The sequence below is a fragment of the Lutra lutra genome, chromosome X (genome assembly GCF_902655055.1).
Source record: "Lutra lutra chromosome X, mLutLut1.2, whole genome shotgun sequence".
NCBI lineage: Eukaryota > Metazoa > Chordata > Mammalia > Carnivora > Mustelidae > Lutra > Lutra lutra.
Window position 1 is genome coordinate 522,596 of NC_062296.1, and position 11,135 is coordinate 533,730.

Sequence of the window (11,135 nt, forward strand, 5' to 3'; positions counted from 1 at the left end):
CCAGGGCCTGATCATCTTTTCTTCAGTGAATTTCTTTGGTGGCTTTATTCAGTCCCACGGCTGTAAATACCACATGTAAGTCAATGAATTCTGAATGTAGACCTCCAGCTTGTCTCTGTCCCATGGATTTCAGACCTTTACAACCAACTGCCTGCCCAGTATCTCCATTTGAAAGTCTGTTAGGCACCAGAAATCTAAGATGTTCCAAACCAAGCTCCTAATTTTCCTCCCCAAATTTGTTCTTCCCATAACCTTTTCTCCCTCGGTAAATGGCAATTTTGTCCTGTGTACTTTTGCGGAAAACCTTGGAGTTGTCCTTGACTCCTCTTTTTCATAGTCCATGTTCGATGTATCTGCTTATGCTGGCTCTGCCTTAAAAGTAACCAGAATCTGACTCTTTGGGGAGATGTTGAAATGTTCTTCAAATGCACCAAGCACATTCACACCTCAGGGCCTTTGTACTTGCTCTTTACTGTATCTGGAATTCCTTTTCTTGAGATAACTGGATTTCTCCCTCACCTCCATCAAGTTCTGAAACCAACAGCCTCCAAAATCAGCAAGCAGCTTCCCAGTTCTAGAAGCTGTTCTTAACAATTCAACACAGAGTGTAATTCTTAAGTCTTCCTAGGGAACAATAAAGTTTCATGTGTCTATGTCTGGGAAAGGGCAAAGAAACTTAGAAGGAGAGAATGGAAAACCTGGGGAGTCTAGTTTCACTGGAAGGAGTGGACAGTAGTATCACAACGTAGCAGTGGATTCAGAAAGATTATGACTAAAATATATTCATGGGATTCAAGGGAGCAGGAAGTCACGAGTGGCCTTTCTCAGCACAGCATCTGTACACCGACCCCTTAGGAAACTGTTATTCTCAGTTCTGCTGGAGGTCCAACTCTTTTCTTTCTTCAATTCTTTTCTTGCTCTCTATTCTCTCCTCTACCTAGACAATCTTACCTTCGCTCATGACTCCAGTTACTGTCTTTGCATTGAGGACTCCCAAATGGAGGACTCCAGCCCATTCTGAGCATTATAACAATAGAGCCTACTTGCCTACTAAACTCATACACAAATTCCTTATACTCAACATATCGAATACGAAATCAGTATCTATCAGACTGTGTTCCTTCCACCCCAATATTTCTCATCGCTATAAATGACACCACCATCCATCCCTTTGTTCAACACAGAAACTTAGCAGTTACCCTTAATCCCTCACTTCTCCCTGCCCCCCACATCAGATCCACCATCAGGCACTCTCAGCTCTATCTTCGAAATATATCTATCTCCATTGCTAGAACCTTTGTCCAGGCTTCTACCAACTCTTTCCTGAACTACTTCAATATCTTCCTAAGTGCTTACCTTATTTTCTGTTCTTATTCCCAAGATACAACCTCAACATAACAGCCAGAATGGTCCTTTCAAAACAGAAAACAGATCAAGTCATTCTCCTGCTTACAACCCACCAATGGTTTCTCAGCACATTTAGAACAAAATCCAAATAAACCTTTTCTTTCTTAACATGGCTACAAGGCCTTGTATGATCTGGCCTCGGCCTACTTCTCCTATTGTAAGTTCCACAAAGGTAAGAATCCTATTCATCTTGTTCACCATTGTTTCTGCAAACTCCAACGTATATATATGCTTGAATGACTCATAAATACTAGAATGAATGCTTGTTTTATTGCCCTACTTTAGTCCAATGACCTTGACTATTACTTCACTCCATAAACACACACATGGCCCTATCCTGAAGCATGACTAAATTTTATACAGCCTCTGAAACCTCTCTCATTACAAGTTTTGGTTGTCTACTCTATCCCACGAACCCTGTTTTACACTTCTTTAGGAACCCAACCCTTGTGGTGTCTGTCAGCTGCATTCAAGTCATTAGCTTCTAAAGAAAATGATTGTTAAAAGTTTGGTCTATTTCCTTTTAGACTTTTTATTTATTTAATTTTATGTAATGTTATTTACATAGTGGTTAAGAGTATGGATTTTGAATAAAACCAACATGGGTTCAAATTCTGAATCTACCAGTTAATATACATGTGATTCAATTACTCAGAGTCTCACCTTACACATATATTAAATTGGACAATAATAATATTCACTTCAAAGAATTGTGAGGATGAGATGAGATAATCCATGTAAAGTACTTAGCACTTGGTAAATGTCACAGAGTAAACATATTCACAAAATGCTTGGGATTTGTTATGTGTTTGCATCTATATGAATCTTTTTCATAAATGGTAACACATACTGTGCTGTTATCTTTTGCACACATCCAGTATATTTTTTGTAAATACCTATGAGGGCAGGAACTGTCCATTTTTCCCTATTATTGTATCACTACAGTCTGTTAGTGCCTGGTATGTTTGCTGAATGCGATCAGGAAAAGAGCTGACATGCTGAAGATGACAGACATAGAAGAAATCTGGATCTTTGATGATGGCACCAAGCTACAGATTTAACTACCCTTAGAGCCACTCTATCTTAAGACTCCATATTCCATGAGATAATAAATCACTTTTTAGTTTATGCCATTTTTCTCCGCTTGTAGCTGAAAATCTCCACGCTGATACAACAGCATTATACTGTGTGCACATACAATCAGCTATTTAATTCTCACTGGTGGACATTGGGTTATGTACGATTATCTGCTGCTACAAAGTGATTCTACAATGTATATATATCTCTGTGTATTTGGTCAATTTTGTCAAGTCAAAATCATAAAAGTAGGACTTATGAAACAAAGAATATACCCATTTAAAACTTTGATAAAATCAAATTGCTCTCTAGTGAGGTTTTACTGAATGCCCATGAACAGTGTGTGATAATATCTCTAATGAGTATTATTTCTTTAAGATTTTTTATTTACTTATTTGAGAGAAAGAGCATGAGCAGGGGATGAAGCACAGAAGCAGAGGGAGAAGCACACTCCCTTTTAAAAAAAAACCCAATTGAGTGCATTTAAAAGCATTTTTTATTTTTATTTATTTTTTAAAAGATTTTATTTATTTATTTGACACATAGAGATCACAAGTAGGCAGAGAGTCAGGCAGAGAGAGACGGGGAGGCAGGCTCCCCGCCGAGCAGAGAGCCCGATGCAGGACTCGATCCCAGGACCCTGAGATCATGACCCTAGCCGAAGGCAGATGCGTAACAACTGAGTCACTCAGGCGCCCCTATAATGAGTATTATTGCCAATCTTTGAACTCTGCAGATCTGAGAGAATATATATTTTAAATTTGCATGTATTTGGTGATTGGTTTTCTGTTGCTTACAGCTGAATATAGTACTGATTTTAAAAAAAAGTGCTGGTTTTTCTCTTATTAATTAGTAAGATTTCCTTACATATGGAAATCAATTCTTTATCCACCACATATGTTACAACATTTTTTCATGTTGGGGACACCTGGGTGGCTCAGTGGGTTAAGCCTCTGCCTTCTACTCAGGTCATGATCTCAGGGTCCTGGGATCAAGCCCCACATCGGGCTCTCTGCTCGACAGGGAGCCTGCTTCCCTCTCTCTCTCTGCCTGCCTCTCTGCCTACTTGTGATCTGTCTCTGTCAAATAAATAAATAAAATCTTTTTAAGAAATTAAAAAAGCAATTATTTTTGTCACTTTTTCTGACTTTTAACTCTACGGTGTTTGGTAATACAGAAGTCTTTAATATCTAATAGATAACATCATTATTTAATAATCATATTTCACTTAATCATCATTTCACATGTTGTCTACAAGAAACAAAACAGTTTTCTCAAAGTTGGGAAACCAGGTGGCTGGGGACAAGGTGCAAAGAAAACTCAATGTCTGTTGGAAAACATTTATTACTTTTGACTTTGGTACCATGTACTTTTTTTTTTATATAGCCTGGTCTCTTGAGGTTTTATGTCCAAAGTGTCAGTTTAAGATAGGCCTTCTGCACCCAAATACTAGAAAACCATTTTCCAACAATTTGCCATAATCCATTTAAGGTTCCTTTAGGAACTGACTTGTGCGTAGGATGCGGAGATAGGAATAACAACTATTTTTCCCAAATGACTGGCTACTTACTCCACGCTATCCATAGAATACTTCATTGTTTTTTCAATGGTTGGAAATTTTACTCTTCAAATATTGAATTGTCATATATACATGAGTTTGTTTTTGCCTCCCGTTTTATAGTTCATTAAATTGTTTGCTTATTAAGGTCCTACTACTATGTTGTTGTAGCTGGGTAATTACACAGTATTTTTTTTAAGATTTTATTTATCTATGTGTCAGAGAGAGAGAAAGAGCACAAGCAGTGGGAGCAGCAGGCAGAGGTAGAAGAAGAAGCGGGCTCCCCATTGAGCAAGGAGCGCAATGTGGGACTCAATCCCAGGACCCCGGGATCATGACCTGAGCTGAAGGCAGACGCTTCACCGACTGAGCCACTCAGGCTTCCCATCCACAGTATATGTTTATTATCCTTTTTCCCTTCAAAATTTTCTTTGATATTCCCATGGAGTACAGTACAACTTAAGAATAAATGTACCAATTTCTTTCCCATTCATCTGATGAAAAAGCCAGACACAGAAAGAAAACAACTGCATGATCTTGTTTATATGTGGAATATAAACAAACACACAGAAGCAGAATGCGTAGGTTGTGGGGACACACTGTGCAGCATGAGGTCTCTAGTCATTGATAGTGGACTGGCAATGTGCTACGAGACTAGATTTCGATTGCTCACCATGCACACTTAAAGGCTTTAGCTATTGTCTGTTTATTCCTGGATATTTTATAATATTGATAGATTATAAATGATATTTATATTTTATTTGAATGGGTTTTCTCATTACAAGTTCTAATTGGTCATTTCCAGTGTGTAGGACATCTGTGGATACATGTATATTTACACCTTGTATCTAGTCACCAGACTAAACTTTATTACTTCAGGTTTTCAAATGATCTCTTCTGAAGTTTTCTAGGTAGACACTGTAATCTACAAATAATGATAATTTTCTCTCTTCCTTTTGAATATTTATACTACTTCTTTTCACACGGGCTAGAATATGGATTAAATGCTTCTAGCATTTTTAACCTTAAATTACCTTGATTAGGTTACAGAACTTTTCACTACATTACTATTTTACTAAGACCTTTTACGAAGAATGTATGTTGAGTTTTTCTTTTTTTTAAAGATTTTATTTATTTGATAGAGATCTCAAGTAGGGGGAGAGGCAGGCAGAGAGAGAGAGAGGAGGAAGCAGGCTCCTCGCTGAGCAGAGAGCCCGATGCTGGGCTCGATCCCAGGACCCTGGGATCCTGACCTGGGCCGAGGGCAGAGGCTTTAACCCACTGAGCCACCCAGGTGCCCCAATATGTTGAGTTTTTCAAATGTGTTTTTCCTTATTATTGTAATTAACTGTATTAATAAATCTGTTTAACCATATTTCTTTACATTCTTAGAATAAACTGTACTTACTCATGGTACATTTTTAAAATGGCTTAATCTACTAATATTTTATTAGTAAGTAATATAGATCTTTGTGTCTATATTCCTGTTTGAGATTGGTTCATAACAGTATTTCCAAAACTTCCACAGTGGCACCATGGTTATTCTGGCCTCATGAAATCATGAAATAGATGAAAGCTTTTGGGTCCAGCATCTATCTTCCTCCCTCCCTCGCTTCCTGCCAGCATCTATCTTCTTTCCTTCCTTCCTGCATCTATCTTCCTTCCCTTTTTCTTTCCTTTCCTTCCTTCCTTTTTTTTTTTTTAGAAGAATGTGTAGATGTTTAACAATCCTTTCCATTTATTTCAGGGTTATGGTTAGATTCACTTTTAAGCCATTAGAGAGTTTCATTGTTCACATATATTCCTTGTCCTTCCCTGGAATAGGGTTAGGGTTAGGGTTAACCCTCCTATAATCTAGGCTTGACCATGTGACCAGCAGTGACCTAGCCAGAGCCTTATTCATCAGCTTGGATTCCAGAGTGCAGTGAGCATGGAGCAGAGCCACCCCAACCTGTGAGTAGGCACAGGGACTGGGAATGACTACCACAGTAGCACAGAGCTTACATCCTGGTGAGTAAATTTTGTTAATTTATATTTTCCTTGAAAGTTATCCATTCCATCTAAATTTTCAAGTATATTGGCAAACAGCTGTACTTAGTATAACTTTAAAAACCTCTGTATTGGTTCATAGAAACCTCTCACTTGTGATGCTATGTTTATGGGCTTTTTTGTCTTGTTTTTGTAATTCACAGTTGTTAGAGGCTTGTCTACTTTTATTGGTATTTTCAAAGAACCAGTTCTTGGTTTTATCAATTTTGCTTATTCTCCTAATATTTTATTTTTCACGTTATCTACATAAACTTATACTTTGTCTCTTTTCATGTGAATATTTCTCTGGTATTTCACATGCCAAGTAATTTTTAAATGTACTCTGAACATTTTAAATATTATGCAATTCTGGGTCTTAACTTCTATGGAGAATGTTGGTATTTTTGTTTTAGCTGAGAATTTCTCTGGATAAGGTGAGGTCACGTGGCCCATCCTGTCCTCTGTGTGCTGTCATTCCAACGGCAGTTCAGTTTGCAAAGCTTTTGCTGAGCTACTTAGATCTTTCCTGTGCTCATGCCCTACACAGTAGCCAGTCCAGAAACTGGGCAGTAGTCTATCATTTTGTTCAGTTCTTCAGTATGCTGAATAGGAACACATATGAACTCAGAAGTTTGCAACCAGCACTGGGGCCACTTTCCCAAGCTCCTCCCTCTCTCCAGTTCCCAGGGGCTTCCTTTTCCTGGCTTCAACCAGAAATCCCAACCAAGCTGGGGCAGAATGGTTTGAGGCTGTGATTAGGAAGGGTAGGCAGTGATTGGTTATGATAAGGTCTCAGGTGTGCCTGTGGGAATAAGTGGCTAAGGAATGCTCTGGGAGAAGGACAAGATCACTGGAGGGGAGAGTATGAGGCAAGAAAGAAACAGATCATCTTGACCTTAATTGATGGAGGTAGCAAAGTTAGTGTGTTGGACATTTGGCTTTTTATTCTTCTGAGTTTAGCATCTAGGGCTCATATTTTCATCTGAATTCCCTGTTTTTAAGCTTACTAGTGTTCTCATTGCATTAAATCCTAAATAACCTATAATTCTAGTTTCTATTTTTTTTTACCTCAAAGTTATTTCAGTGTTTAATTTTAAAATGTTTCAGATTTATTAGATGATTAATTTCTAACTTCTCTGAGTTAGGACTAGAAAATGTGGTCCAGAGGATTTGCCTATAAGTGACTGAGAATAGTGTATTAAGATTCCCACTAATGTTTTGCCCCATTTTTTCTTGAATTTCTAACACTTTATATATTTTGATACATTAGCTACACGTTCACAAAGGTTTCATCTTTGTCATAAATTGTACCCTCATCGGTGCAACACGATCTTAAATCAAAAATTGATTAAATCAATGCGAACATGTATCTAATGTATCAAAATACATCACTGGTGATGTGATTCTTTGGAACCCAAAATATAGAAATATTAAGCACCAAAATGAAAGATGTTAACAAAGGAGAGCTTTTACTCCTCTAGAAGGCCCAAAATTTGATTCCTTAAAATGTCCCTTGCCATCTCCTTTAAAGTGTTCAAAACACTTTTTAAAAAGTATGTTACTCTAAAATACCTTACTTACATTAATTACGATTTCATAGAAATATTTTCTGGGGTGGAAATAAGAGGGAAGAGGGAGGCAGGTTAACAAAAAAATGTTCATAATATGGATACAATTAGTGACATAACCAGTGTTCAGTATTTCAGTATATTGCTCCACTTAAGTACTTAAATATTAGTATTTGTTTTCATTATTCGGTAATAGTTTTGATAATTTTGTACCACGACACATGCAGAGTTACACATGAAAACTTAGAACTGTATAAAGGCACTCTGACCATATTTCTTCCCTTTTAAAAACCCTTCCAAGCTGTATTATTACCTACTTTCAAAATGCCCCTTTCCTTGGTTACTTCCATGGTTAAGCCATTTTCCTTACAGTTGTATCTTGATTTCTCCCAGAAACAGTTTGGACCACATCTATGATAACCAACTTTCATCTGTGGGAGAGGTACAAGGTCACAAAGCGGGGTATGATAGGGAACAGGGAAGAAAGGAACGGGTTCCAAGCTTAGCTTCCAGCTTGCCTGCCTCTGTCTATGCCCAAGGCCAATTTCCTTGCTCCTCCTGCCTTCTGTCAGGGTCATTGTCTTGGAACTTGGACCACTCCTTCCCTAAAATAAAATGTATCCCCACGCACCCACCCAGGCTTGTTTCCCTATCATGAATCCACTTTCTAACCAAACACTGATTCCAGTGTTTCAGTGGGACAGCCAGAACTGCCACTGTGCTCTGGCACTGCAACTAACATTAAATTGAGGGTGAGGGTGAATTACAACTGAATTCTTAAGCCCCCTCTGGACAGACTGCCCAGTCCAGGCCAGACATGGCCTGAAGTAACCAAGGATGTATTTTTTGGTTGATGTCCAGGATGTACTGATGAAAAGGAAGAGACTGTTATCTGCTGACCTTTTCCTTTTTTTGTATTTTTTACTCTCCAGAATGCACAGGTTTGATCCGGGGAAAATAAGCTGATTCATACTAAGATGGGTTTACTCAAGCAGCTGAAAGATCTAGGAGAAATCTATCTGGTCACGCCTACCTCCAAATGAAGTATCCCCAAAAGGCAAATGGTTGTCACACAACCGACTCAACATAAAATTATTTGAAAATCATGACCAAGAGGCATGATCCTTTGTAAACAAACTGCTTAGATATACCGTGCACACCAGGTCCATCTTTTCCGTTTGATGTGGCTGTAACTAAACCTGACATCAGACAAGAGAGAAGGAACAAACAAAAATAAATTCTTCGGGGGCGCCTGGGTGGTTCAGTGGGTTAAAGTCTCTGCCTTCGGCTCAGGTCATGATCTCAGGGTGCTGGGATCGAGCCCCACATCGGACTCTCTGCTCAGCGGGGAGCCTGCTTCCTCCTCTCTCTCTGCCTACTTGTGATCTCTGCCTGTCAAATAAATAAATAAAATCTTAAAAAATAAAAATAAAAAATAAATAAATTCTTCGGCTGAACTCTGAGGCACAGCCCATACCTAAGGGTTCATGTGCACACAGAATCCTGGGCCACCTGCCACTACTAACTCGACAAGAAGAGCAGTTCTGTGCACATTAACCAAGTTCAAACACTTCAAGTTTCAAACTTCCCTCTCACAAGTGGTCATGTAAGCAGTACTCTCCCTGGATCTAAAAGAGTATCAATATACAGAAAATACAGTTAGTAAGCAGGCCCATCAATTCTATGATGCTGACTGTAGTTATAAAACTCCCAAAAAAAAGTGTAAAAAAGAAAAATTTTATCAACTAGTTTTGGCCACAAGACTGAAAAAGCTACTCTGTAATTAGTTTATAAATAGTTTTGCTGTATTTATGGCATCACTTGGTTTGGGGTCAAGGAGAAAAAAAGCTCTCCCAGGGCGCCTGGGTGGCTCAGTGGGTTAAGCCTCTGCCTTCGGCTCAGGTCATGGTCTCAAGGTCCTGGGATCAAGCCCCACATCAGGCTCTCTGCTTGTCAGGGAGCCTGCTTCCTCCTCTCTCTGCCTCCCTCTCTGCCTACTTGTGATCTCTCTCTCTCTGTCAAATAAGTAAATAAAATTTTTTAAAAAATAAAAAAATAAAATAAATTTTTTTAAAAAAAGGTCTCCAATCCATCACATAATTGTAAAACTTTGGAGGCTACGTGATGGTCTTAATCTCACTTAATCCAGACAGAAATGCCTCCATCCGGCCCTTTAAAATATCTGAACTATTACTACCTTTTCCACAGAGGCAGTGATTAGCCAGGGGCCTTATAAAATGAAGTAAGTCATTGTCAAGAACTGGAACCATAACTATGAAAGACCCAAGGGGCTGTGAGCAAGAGGTATTCAAAACTCCCTTCTCCTTCGAGTTTGGGGAGCTGGCCTTGGATTAGCTTTCTAGTTTGGCTCCCCTGGAAACCTGATGAAAGTGGACTATCAGCTGTGTGACCAGATGAGCCTACTTCTGGGAAACTGTCCTGGGTTGCACCTTGTGTCTGAGGTGAGATCTGAGAGGGCTGCGAGTGAACATAAAAATTCCCTGAGTACAATGTACGTCCTGTTGCTGGGCCCTGTCCCTGGCCAAGATGGGGATGCTACGCACAGGGGACTGTTCTAAGAGGGAGTGGTTGGTCCCTTATGGCTCCTAGGTCAGGGTGGCTCCTGCACCTATCTATGTGATCTGTGGGGGATGTTGCAAGAGTTCCCACAGAAGAATCGTGCCTAAAGCCAACCCCTGGCATGCTGTCTTCCTGTCCCGTGTCCTTCAGAGTAAACTGGTGTCAGACATAGCCCATCCAGGGCTTAGGAGTTTAAACGTATAGTTGAACCCGACGCCAGCTACACCAGGCATTGCACACACACTCAGCCAACGTCTTCAGAGAAAACACAATCCTGTATTGGTATTGAATAGACACAGGTAAGGCTCTCAAAAGGGTACAGGATTAAAACCAATCAAGATAAACCTTTAAGAAATGGTTCAAGAAGGGTGCCTGGGTGGCTCAGTGGGTTAAGCCTCTGCCTTCGGCTCAGGTCATGATCTCAGGGTCCTGGGATCGAGCCCCACATCTCTGCTCAGTGGGGAGCCTGCTTCCCCAATCCCTGCCTGCCTCTCCGCCTACTTGTGATCTCTGTCAAATAAATAAATAAAATCTTAAAAAAAAAAAGAAATGGCTTAAGACCTTACAGGTATCATTGAGGTTAGAGCAAAGCAAAGAGAGCATTATTCATTAAGGGACTGAACTTCTACCAAACTGAGCTATTAGTTATTGCTAAATAAAGGAGTAGGAATCATGGTACAGAGGGAAGGAAATTCACCCAGGAACTGGGTCTGGGTCTCAGTCTGGCTATGTGGCCTTGGATAAGGTCCTTCCTACTGCACCCGTCAATATCTATGTGGCAGAGAAAGGCAGAGGTGGGTGGCGGGGGTGGGGTGATGAACTGTGCTTGCCATCATCCCCTGATGGCACTACAGACAAAACTATTCTCAGCTAACCCCAGAAATAAAAATGCTAAAAATCTTGCTCCTTAATTCCAC